We start from the raw sequence: 12,615 nt of genomic DNA on the forward strand, positions 1-12,615 counted from the left end.
TGAGAAGCCTGCACACTGCAACAAAGAGTATCTCCCTCTCGCTGCAACTAGAGAAAGCCCATGCACAGCAAGGAAGACCCAATGCAGCCAAAAATAAATAAATAAATTTATTAAAAATAAATAAATAAAATGGCAAAAGTTAAAGAGAGGATTCTAAAGGCAGCAAGAGAAAAACAAAAAGTTAATTACAAGGGAACCCCCGTAAACCTATCAGCTGATGTCTCTACAGAAATGTTGCAGGCCAGAAGGGAGTGGCAAGATATATTCAAAGTAATGAAAGGGAAAAATCTGCAACCTAGGATATTCTACCCAACAAGATTATCATTTAGAATAGAAGGAGAGAGAAAGAATTTCTCAGATAAGCAAAAACCAAAAAAAAAAGCAATACTAAACCTATTCTAGAAGAAATATGGAAAGGTCTTCTCTAAACAGAAAAGAAGCAAGAATCTACAGGAAAGAGAAAATCACAACTGGAAAGTAAATCACTTAAGACAGTAAACAGATTTTTTTAAAAATCAAAAAAATTTTGTGAACAGGCTTCCCTGGTGGCACAGTGGTTAAGAATCTGCCTGCCAATGCAGAGGACATGGGTTTGAGCCCCAGTCTGGGAAGATCCCACATGCCGTGGAGCAACTAAGCCCGTGCGCCACAACTACTGAGCCTGTGCTCTAGAGCCCATGAGCCACAACTATTAAAGCCCCTGTGCCACAACTACTGAAGCCCACGTGCCTAGAGACCATGCTCCACAACAAGAGAAGCCACCGCAGTGAGAAGCCCGCACACTGCAACGAAGAGTAGCCCCTCCTCACCGCAACTAGAGAAGGCCTCTGCACAGCAATGAAGACCCAACACAGCCAAAAATAAATAAATTAAATTAATTAATTAGAAAAAAATTTGTGAAAACGATAACTACAATAAGCGGCAAAAGGATAAACATGAAGATGTAAAAGAGGACGGTAAAATCATAAAATGTGGGGGAGGGGAGGAGGAAAACGTAGTTTTGTGGGTTTTTTTAGAATGTGTTTGAGCCTGTATGACTACCAATCTAAAGCAAGTAGATACAGTACTGGCTTAACATACTTGAAAAACAGGGTAACCACAAATCAAAAACATACACTAGATTCACAAAAACCAAAATGAAGAGAACACAAGCATAATACAAAAGAAAACCATCAAACCACAAAAGGAAAAGAAAAAAAAGAAGAAGAAGAAATACAAAATCAAGATTTAAATACAAGAAGGTTTAAAATGGCAATAAACACATATCTATCAATAATTACCTTAAATGTCAATGAACTAAATGCTCCAATCAAAAGATACAGTGGCAGATTGGATAATAAAACAAGAGCCTACAATATGCTGCCTACAAGAGACCCACTTTAGAGCGAAGGACACACATAGATTGACAGTGAGGAGATGAAAAAAGATATTTCATACAAATGGAAATGACGAGAAAGTGGGGGTTACAATACTCATATCAGACAAAAGGCCATAAAGAAAGATAAAGAGGACACTACATAATGATAAAAGGATCAATACAAGAATAGGATATTACACTCATTAACATACATGCACCCAATATAGGAGCATCTAAACACAAAAAACAAATACTAACAGACATAAAGGGAGAAATTGACAGGACTACAATAATAGGAGGAGACTTTAACACCCCACTGACATCAATGGACAATACTTCCAGACAGAAAATCAGTAAGGCAACAGAGATCCTAAATGACAGAATAGAACAGTAAGACTTAATTGATATTTTCGGTACATTACATCCAAAAAAACCCAGAATACACATTCTTTTCAGGTGTACATGGAACATTCTCCAGAAAAGACCACATACTAGGGTACAAAACAAGCCTCAACCAATTGAAGAGGACAGAAATTATTTCAAGCTTTTTTCTAACCACAACAGCATGAAACTAGAAATCAACCACAGAAAGAGAAACGAGAAAAAAATGGAGACTAAACAACATGCTACTAAAAAACCAACTGGTCAACAATGGAGACTAAACAACATGCTACTAAAAAACCAACTGGTCAACAATGAAACCAAAGTGGAAATTTAAAAATACCTTGAGACAAATGACAATGAAAACAACCATACAGAATCTGTGGGATGCAACAAAAGCAGTCTTAAGAGGAAAGTTCATAGCGATACAGGCCTTCCTCAAAAAAAACAAGAAAAATATCAAATAAACAACCTAACCTACCAACTAAAAGAACTAGAAAAAGAACAAACAAAACCTAAAGTCAGCAGAAGGAAGGAAATAATAAAGATCAGAGAGGAAACAAATAAAATAGAGATTTAAAAAAAAATAGAAAAAAATCAATAAAACCAAGAGCTGGTTTTTTGAAAGGGTAAACAAAAATCGACAAACTTTTGGCCAGACTCACCAAGAAGAAAAGAGAGAGGACCCATATAAACAAAATAAAAAAACAAAAGAGCAGGAAAAAACAACTGATAATGCAGAAATACAAAAAAAAAAAACCCATAAGAGAATACTATGAACAATTATATGCCAACAAATTAGACAACATAGAAGAAATGGACAAGTTTCTAGAATCATACAGTCCATCAAAACTTAATCAAGAAGAAATAGATAATTTGAATGGACCAATCACTAGAAGTGAAATAGAATCTGTAATTTAAAAAAAACCAAAAAACTCCCAGGCTTCCCTGGCAGCGCAGTGGTTAAGAATCCACCTGCCAATGCAGGGAACATGGGTTCAAGCCCTGGTCCAGGAAGATCCCACATGCCACAGAGCAACTAAGCCCATGAGCCACAACTACTGAGCCTGCGCTCTAGAGCCCGTGAGCCACAACTACTGAAGCCCATGCGCCTAGAGCCTGTGCTCCACAACAAGAGAAGCCACCGCAATGAGAAGCCAGCACACCGCAACAAAGAGTAGCCCCCACTTGCCACAACTAGAGAAAGCCCATGTGCAGCAACGAAGACCCAGTGCAGCCAAAAGTAAATAAATAAATGTATTTAAAAAAAAAACTCCCTGCAAACAAAAGTCCAGGACCAGATGGCTTCACTGGGGAATTCTACCAAACATACGAAGAACAACTTATACCAATCCTTCTCAAACTCTTCCAAAAGACTGAAGAGGAGGGAATACTCTCAAGTCATTCTATGAAGCCACCATCACCCTGATACCAAAACCAGACAGACACTACCAAAAGAGAAAATTACAGGCTAATATCTTTGATGAATACAGATGCAAAAATTCTTAACAAAATATTAGCAAACCAAATCCAACACATAGAAAGGGTCATACACTACGACCAAGATGGATTCATCCCAGGGTCAAAAGGATGGCTCAACACATGCAAATCAATGTTATAGACCACATCAACAAAAGAAAAGACAAAAACCACAAGATCGGGAATTCCCTGGCAGGCCAGTGGTTGGGACTTGGCACTTTCACCAGCCAGGGGCCTGGGTTCGATCCCTGGTTTGGCAACTAGGATCCTGCAAGCCACGCAGTGCAGCCAAAAGAAAACAAACAAACAAACAAAAAACCACACATGCACACAAGATCATCTCAACAGATGCAGGAAAAGCATTTGATAAAATTCAACATCCATTCATTTAAAAAACTCTCCCAAAGTCGGTATAGAGGGAACATATCTCAACATAATAAAAGCTATTTATGACAAACCCACAACCAACATAATACTCAACGGTGAAAAGCTGAAAGCCTTCCTGCTAAAATCTGGAACAAGACAAAGATGCCCTCTCTAACCACTTCTATTCAACATAGAACTGGAAGTCCTAGCCACAGCAATCAGACAAGAAATAAAAAGTATCCAAATTGGAAGGGAAGAGGTAATTATATGCAGATGACATGATACTATATATAGAAAACCCTAAAGACTCCACACAAAAACTACTAGAACTGATAAACAAATTCAGCAATGTAGCAGGATACAAGAATAACATACAGAAAGTGGTTGCATTTCTTTACGCTAACAATGAAATATCAGAAAAGGAAAGTAAACAAACAATTCCTTTTAAAATCACATCAGGGACTTCCCGGGTGGTCCACAAGTTAAGACTCCGTGCTCCCAATGCAGGGGGCCCAGGTTCAATCCCTAGTCAGGGAACTAGATCCCACATGCTGTAGGTAAAGACCTGGCACAGCCAAATAAATAAATAAGTAAATAAATATTTTTTAAAAATCAAATAAAAAAAAATACATAAGAATAAACCTGACCAAGGAGGTGAAAAACTTATATACTGAAAACCATAAAACACTGATAAAGGAAATTGAAGATGATTTAAAGAAATGGAAAAATATCCCATACTCTTGGATTGGAAGAATTAATATTGTTAAAACAGTCATACTACCCAAAGCAATCTACAGATTTAATGCAATCCCTACCAAATTACCCATGAAATTTTTCACAGAACTAGAACAAATAATCCTAAAATTTATATGGAACCATAAAAGACCCAGAATTGCCAAAGCAATCCTGAGGAAAAAGAACAAAGCAGGAGGCATAACCCTCCCATACTTCAGACAATACTACAAAACCACGGTAATCACAACAGTGTGGTATTGGCACAAAAACAGACATATGGATCAATGGAACAGAATAGAGAGCCCAGAAATAAACCCATACACCTACAGTCAATTAATCTTCGACAAAGGAGGCAAGAATACACAATGAGGAACAGACAGTCTATTCAGCAAGTAGTGTTGGGAAAGTTGGACAGCCCCATGTAAATCAATGAAGTTCGAACACACCCTCACACCACACACAAAAATAAACTCAAAATGGCTTAAAGACTTAAATATAAGACATGACACCATAAAACTCCTAGAAGAGAACATAGGCAAAACATTCTCTTATATAAATCATACCAATGTTTTCTTAGGTCAGTCTACCAAGGAAATAGAAATAAAAGCAAAAATAAACAAATGAGACCTAATCAAACTTCTAAGTTTTTGCACAGCAAAGGAAATCATAAACAAAATGAAAAGACAACCTACAGACTGGGAGAAAATATTTGCAAATGATGCAACCAATAATGGTTTAATTTCCAAAATATACAAACAGCTCGTATGACTCAATACCAAAAATAAACCCCACCTAATCAAAAAATGGGCAAAAGACCTAAATAGACATTTCTCCAGAGAAGACATACAGATGGCCAGTAGGCACATGAAAAGATGCTCAATATTGCTAATTATTAGAGAAATGCAAATCAAAACTACAGTGAGGCACCACCTCACACTGGTCAGAATGGTCATCATTAAAAAGTCTACAAATAACCAATGCTGGAGAGGGTGTGGAGAAAATGGAACCCTCCTACACTGTTGGTGGGAATGTAAGTTGGTGCAGCCACTATGGAAAACAGTATGGAGGTTCCTCCAAAAACTAAAAATAGAGTTGCCATATGATCCAGTAATCCAACTCCTGGGCATATATCCCAACAAAACTATAATTCAAAAAGATACATGCACCCTTATGTTCACAGCAGCAGTCTTTACAATAGCCAAGACATGAAAACAACTTAAATGGCCATCGACAGATGAATGGATAAAGAAGATGTGAGATATATATATATACACACACACACACACATACACACACACATACCCCCCCCCCACACACACACAATAGAATATTACTCAGCCATAGAAAAGAATGAAATAATGCCATTTGCAGCTACATGAATGGACCTAGAGATTATCATAAATGAAGGCAGAGAAAGACAATACCATATGATATCACTTATATGTGGAATCTAAAATATGACACAAATGAACTTATCTACAAAATAGAAACAGACTCACAGATATAGAGAACAGACTTGTGGTTGCAAAGGGGATGGGGTGCAGGGGAGGGTTGGACTTGGAGTTTGGAACTAGCAGATGCAAACTCTTATATATAGAATAGATAAACAACAAGGTCCTATTGTATAGCACAGGGAACTATATTCAATATTCTGTAATAAGCCATAAAGGAAAAGAATATGAAAAACAATATATACATAAAACTGCATCACTTTCTTATACACCAGAAACTAACACAACATTGTAAATCAACTATACTTCAATTTAAAAAAAGGGGGGGGGACATCCCTGGTGGTCCCGTGGTAAAAAATCCACCTTCCAATGCAGGGGACACAGGTTCGATCCCTGGTCAGGGAGCTAAGATCCCACATGCCACAGGTCAACTAAGCCCATGCTCCACAACTACTGAGCTCGCACGCCTCAACAAGAGAGTCCACGTGCCGCAAACTACAGAGCCCATGTGCTCTGGAGCCTGTGTGCCACAACTAGAGAGAGAAAACCCACACACCACAACTAGAGAGAAGCCCAAGTGCCGCAATGAAAGATCCTGCCTCAACGAAGATCCCACATGCAGCAACTAAGACCCGACACAGCCAAAAAAAAAAATAAGGATAAAAAAATAAAAATGTTTGTTTAAAAAAAAAAAGAAGTAAAATGAATCCAATGGCAGAGGAAAAAGTTTAAAACTGTCACTGTTTGTAGATGACATGATACTCTATAGAGAAAATCCTGAGGATGACACCCAAAAACAAATGGAACTCATCAGAAAATTCAGTTAAGTTGCAAGATACAAAATTAATCTAAAGAAATCAGTTGCATTTCTATACACTCACAACTATCAGAATGATAAATTAAGAAAACAACCCCACCGACAGTGACATTAACAAAAATAAAATACCTAGGGATACATCTAACCCAGGAGGTAAAAGACCCGTACTCAGAGAACTGGAACTCTGTTGAAAGAAAATGAAGAGGACACAAACAAATGGAGAGACGTGCCATGCTCATGGATTGGAAGAATTCATATTGTTAAAATGATTCCACACCCCAAAGCAATCTAGAGATTCAATGCCATTCCTATCAAAATGCCAATGGGATTATTTGGAGAACTAGAAAACAGAATTCTAAAATGTGTGTGGAAACACAAAAGAACCTGAATAGTCAACACAATCTTAAGAAAGAAGCACAAACGTGGACATATCATGTTCCCTGATTTCGAACTATACTACAAACCTAGAAACATCAAGACGGTATGGTATTGGCACAAAAGAAATACACATAGACCCATGGAACAGAACTGAGAGCCCAGAAACAAACCCATTATGTATGGTGAACTCATCTATGAAAAAGGAGGTGAGATATACAATGGGGAAAAGATAACCTCTTCAATAAATCTTGTTGGGAAAACTGGATTGCAACATGCACAGGAATCAATTTGGAATGCTTTCTCATACCATCTACAAAAATAACCTCAAAATGAATCAAACACTTCAACGTAAGACCTGAAGCTATAAAACTCCTAGAAGAAAACATAGGCAGTATGCTCTCTGACATCAGTCTGAGCAATATTTTTTGGATCTGTCTCCTCAAGCAAGGGAAACAAAAGCAAAATAAACGAATGGGATTCCATCTAAAAGAAAAGCTTTTCTTTTAGGAAAGAAATCGTTCACAAAATGAAAAGGCAGCCTACTGAACATGAGAAAATATTTGCAAACAATATATCGGAAAAGGGGTTTATATCCAAAACGGACAAAGAATTCATGCAACTCAACCTCTAAAAGACTAAAACCCAAGTAAAAAATTGGCAGAAGACCGAACATTTTCCCAAAGAATGTATACAGATGGCCAACACATACATGGCTAGATAGTCAACATCACTTATCATCAGGGAAATGCATACCAAAACAACAATGAAATTATCACCTCACACCTGGAAAAATGGTTATCATCCAAAAGACACCAATAAGAAGTTGGCGAGGATGTGGAGAAAAGAGAACCCTCATACACTTTTGTTGGGAATGTGCATTAGTACAGCCACTATGGAAAACAGTACGGAGGTTCCTCAAGAAATTAAAAATAGAACTATCATATGATGCAGGAATTACACTTGGGGGTATCTTTCTGAAGGAAGCAAAAACACAAATTCAAAAAGATATACACACCCCTATGTTCATGGCAGCTCTACTGACAATAGCCAAGATATGGAAGCCACCAAAGTATCCATCAATTTGCAAATGGATAAGGAAGATTTCATGTACATAGTTACACACACCCAGTGGAATATGACTCAGCCATAAAAGAGAATGAAATCTTATGACAACATGAATGGACCTAGAGGGTATTATGCTGAGATATGTCATACAGAGAGAGATAACTTATGATGTCACTTCTATGTAGAATACAAAACAAAACAAATGAACAAGCACAACAAAACAGAAATGGACTCGTAGATCCCAAGAACATGCTGGTGGTTGCCAGAGGGGAGGGGGGTGGGGGCATGAGCGCAGTATGTGAGAAAGATTAAGGGGTACAAACTTCCAGTTATAAAACAAATGTCATGGGGATGTAACATACAGCATAGGGAACAGAGTCCATAATACTGTAACAACATTGTATGGTGACATGTAACTGGACTTATCTTGGTGATCATTTTGTGATGTATAAAACCATCAACTCACTATGTGTTATACCAGAAAACTAATATAATACTGCCCATCAATTATACGTCAATTTAAAAAAAAAGAAGAAGACATACTGTCTTAAAAAAGATTGTAGTGAGATAAAAAGCGAATGTCAGATGAAACTCTGAAATGATGCGGGTTGAAAGGACAATGTCCGCTGAAGTTCCACTCTCAAGTGGCCCAGACATATTGAGGACTGGAAGAGAAGTAGCCATGTGATGCTACTCGAATGTTTGTTTCTTTGTTTAAATAGACTTCATTATTTTTTTTAAAGAAGTTTTGAGTTCACGGCAGAATTGGGCAGAGGACAGAGAGCTCCCACATACGCCCTGCTCTGCTGTTGCTGCCCCCCCCCACCCCCATCCCCACAGGTGCTCAGAGCCTCCCACTCCCTAACTATCCTACCAACATTCTGTGTGTCAGTCACTATCAGTGAATCTACATGGACACCATCACCGGAGTCCAGAGTTTATATTAGGGTTCACTCCTGGTGTGGTACATTCTATGGGTTTTGATAAATGTATTTCACCGTGAATGAATGTATTGCACTGAATAGCTTCACCACCTTAAAAAGCCTCTGTGCTCGACCTATTTATCAGCCCTCACCCCTCAACCCCGCCACAAACCCCTGGTGCTGCAATGATCTTCTCACCCTTTCCATGGTTTGCCTTTTCCCAAATATCATATGCAGTTGGTACCCTAAGGTATGCCAGCTTTCCAGATTGGCTTCTTTCAGTGAGTAATATGCATTTCAGGTGCCCCATCTGTCTCCCCATGGCTCCATATCTCTCTCTTGTCTTTTCAGTGCTGAAGAACATTCTGTTGCATGGATGTAGCCCACTCTATGTGTCCATTCACCTCCTAAAGGACATCTTGGTTGCTTCCAAGTTCTGGCAGTTCTGAATAAAGCTGCCCTAAACATCCTGGTGCAGGTTTCTGAGTAGATGTAAGCAATCGACTCATTTGGGTCCACTGATACCAAAAATTTTGAGGGCTGGATCATAGGGGAAGAGTGTGTTTCATTCTCACACAGAGTTTCTGAAGATGGTAGCTGAGAGCATGTTAGCATACTGAAGAATCAAGCCAAGGAAGGAGGTAGAATTCAAAGATGCTGGCAAGAAAAATGTCACCGAGACAAAACCATACCTCCACCCTCTTAGAGCTGACAGCTGGTCCTGAGAATTAAATGGAGACAGATTCACAGGAGAGACGCATACACATTTATTTCCCATAAGATTTACAAGACACAGGGTGCCCCACTACAGAAATGAAGAAAGACCCAGAGAAGTGGCAAAACCTAAATGCTTTTCTATTGTGTTGAACAAAGAGAGGTGATTGTGGAAAAGGAAGTACACTGTGTGGGGAAGTGAAGGAGTATGAGAATTATGTTTAACAAAGGCCGTTTGTACAGAATTCTCTCGGTCTCCACTTTCTTCCCTTGACGATAACAATGTCACTCTCCTTCCAGCAGAGGGAGGACGTCTTCCATGGCGGCGGGAGAGGGGGTTGGGGGGGAGGATATGTTCTCTCCTGCTTCCAGGAAGAAAGAGGAGAAAGGTCCGCGCGCCCTTCTTTGCACCTATTGGGTTGGCCCAAAAGTTGGTTTGGGTTTTTCCGTAACATCAGTATTTTGGGGGATTTGATCATTTGTTTTTGCTGTTGTTGGTTTTATTTTAAGTGTCCATAGCTCAAAACAATATTCTGGTTTCCTTTACATCTAAGTCCTTTATCTGGGATTTGGCTTCTGACAGGAGGAGGGACACATCTTCCTGACATGATGGGGGCGGGCAGGCAGGGAAGGATAAGATGGGTGCGGGTCCATGCCTGTTCTTTTCTCATATGTTGGGAAGATGATTCAGCTCTTGCCAGACAGGACCTAATTTCTCCATGAACGATCTGGCAAGATATCAGATGAAAAGAGGAAGAGCAAAGGTCAAGAGATCACGGAGAAGACTGCTGATAAATGCTGGGGTCTTCTGAGCAATGATTTCCTCAAAGGCACATGCACATCCCTGGTCTCTTCTTCTCGGTGGAGTTCTCACCCCCTATCAGCAGGCCTCTTGGGGGTTAATGGGATGGGGGTGTCCACAGCAGGAGCGGGAGTCCACGACTGGATGGCGGTGTCCACAGCAGGACTGGAGGGTCCATGGTGGGCTGGAGGCCATGCGGCAGGCATCAGTGCCCGTCCACACATCATGGTCGTAGGCCCGCACATAGTGCACCTACTGATGTGGTAGAAAGTGCAGTGGTCCAGGGGCCAGTCCAGCCTATTGAGGGTGCCCAGCCCCAAGCAGGTGTATGACCACTGAGAGGTCAGCGTAGAGCATATACAGGGTGCCCTGGTCGTGCTCCCACACTCCCAGGGAGGACACCTCGGCATGGTCCCTGGAAAGACTGTGAGGTCGGCCAGGAACATCTCCTCCCATCAAGTGCATGAAACAAAAGATGCCTCTGTGCAGAAAGACAGAACATCGCTAACCTGATTGCTGTCCTGAGGAAGGTCAGTAGGCATGGATGGCCCTTGGTCAGCGTCTGGGAATTCGGCTGCGGTATGGGTTGAATGGGCCCCCTCCAAAAGTTATGTCCACGTCCTGGCCCCCCAGAACCTGGGAATGGGACCTTGTTTGGAAATAGGGTCTAAAGACCCTATTTACGGATCTGGAGATGAGGTCATCCCGGATGAGGGTGGCCCTGAATCCAGGGACAGGTGTCCTTAGAAGAGACAGAAGAGGACAGACACAGGACAAGCCTCATGAAGACGGAGACTGGACGGATGTGGCCACAAGCCCAGGGACGCCTGGAGCCTCCAAAAGCTGGAAGAGCCGGGAAGGATCCTCCCCTGGAGCCTCTGGAGGGAGCCCAGCCCTGAGACACCTTGATCTCAGACATTTGGTCTCCAGAATAGAGAGGATAGGTTTTTGTTGTTCTGAGCCTCCATTTGTGGTCATTTGTCATGGCCACCCCAGAAAGCTACTACAGCTGGGGAACGGCTCGCTGCTTTTATCTAAACCTCCCTCCCGTTAGGGGCGGCCCCCTGCACCTACGCTGTTGGCACAAACCATGTGTTTCATGCTGAACACTGGCTCCCCTTCTGGGCACTGGCATTTTGGAGGGTGAGGGCAGACGATGCCAGGTGACCAGCCCCAGCTGGGGGCCAAGTCCCTAATGAGCTTCCCTGGGGGGAAATGTCATGGTTTTACCCTTCCTCACTGGGGGAAGAGACACTCTCAAGACCCTCGAGTGAAGGAGGGGGCATGAGGAAGCCAGCACAGGGATCCCCCATGCACCCCTACTGTGTGCTGTGACCCATCTTAGCCTTGAGCATACGAGCCTCCCAGCAAGTCCCCGAACGTGAAGGTGGCCCCGCAGACCTCACTCCTTCCCTCCACGTCTAGTAGGTGGAAGAACCACTTCTTGCCATCCTGGGGGCGGTTCTAGGGTTTTGCGGGCTGAGCCCCTGTCTATGCCCCACTCCCCAACAAGAGCCACCAGAACAAGCTGTTTGCCCTGTTGCCTGAATGCCCCTCCGCCAATATTCTCAGGAAAGAATTCAGGGGTGTTCATAGCAGTATCTGCAGGCAGCTCTGCACCTGCACCCACGTTCGCATCTTCCCTGTAAACACACTGAGAGCCTTCCCTGACCTCGTGCGTACCCCCTGCTGACCGCCACCGCCTGCCAGCCACAGGCCCCGAGCTCAGGTGGCACACCGACCGCCTCCCCGTCTGTAAGGGGATAGTAGCCTCTGCCAGTGGGGTGGGCGGAGGGCACACCTACAGCCACAGCACTGGCTCCGTGGATGGCACGGCCCCTCGTGGGCCTGGACCATTTGCTCTCCCGCCGCCCCCCGCCTGACACACAGTCACGACATGGTGACACTGGCTGCTGGGCGTCCAGTCAGGAGGGGGTCCAGAGGCAGCACCTGGCACCACATCAGATGTGCCTTTCCATGGGCTGTGGACACACAGGGTGTTAGGACTTTGTGTCTAGAAAATAATTCGAGCCCACTAGAAGCTGATCTGTGTGTGTGGACTTGAAATGCACAGGCAGGGGTTCTCTCTGGACACTGGCTTGGAAGCTTCTGCACAGGTGCTGGCCACACCAGTGCTTCGTGCCGGA

The sequence above is a fragment of the Balaenoptera ricei genome, chromosome 20 (assembly GCF_028023285.1).
Source record: "Balaenoptera ricei isolate mBalRic1 chromosome 20, mBalRic1.hap2, whole genome shotgun sequence".
In the NCBI taxonomy this organism is placed as follows: Eukaryota; Metazoa; Chordata; class Mammalia; order Artiodactyla; family Balaenopteridae; genus Balaenoptera; species Balaenoptera ricei.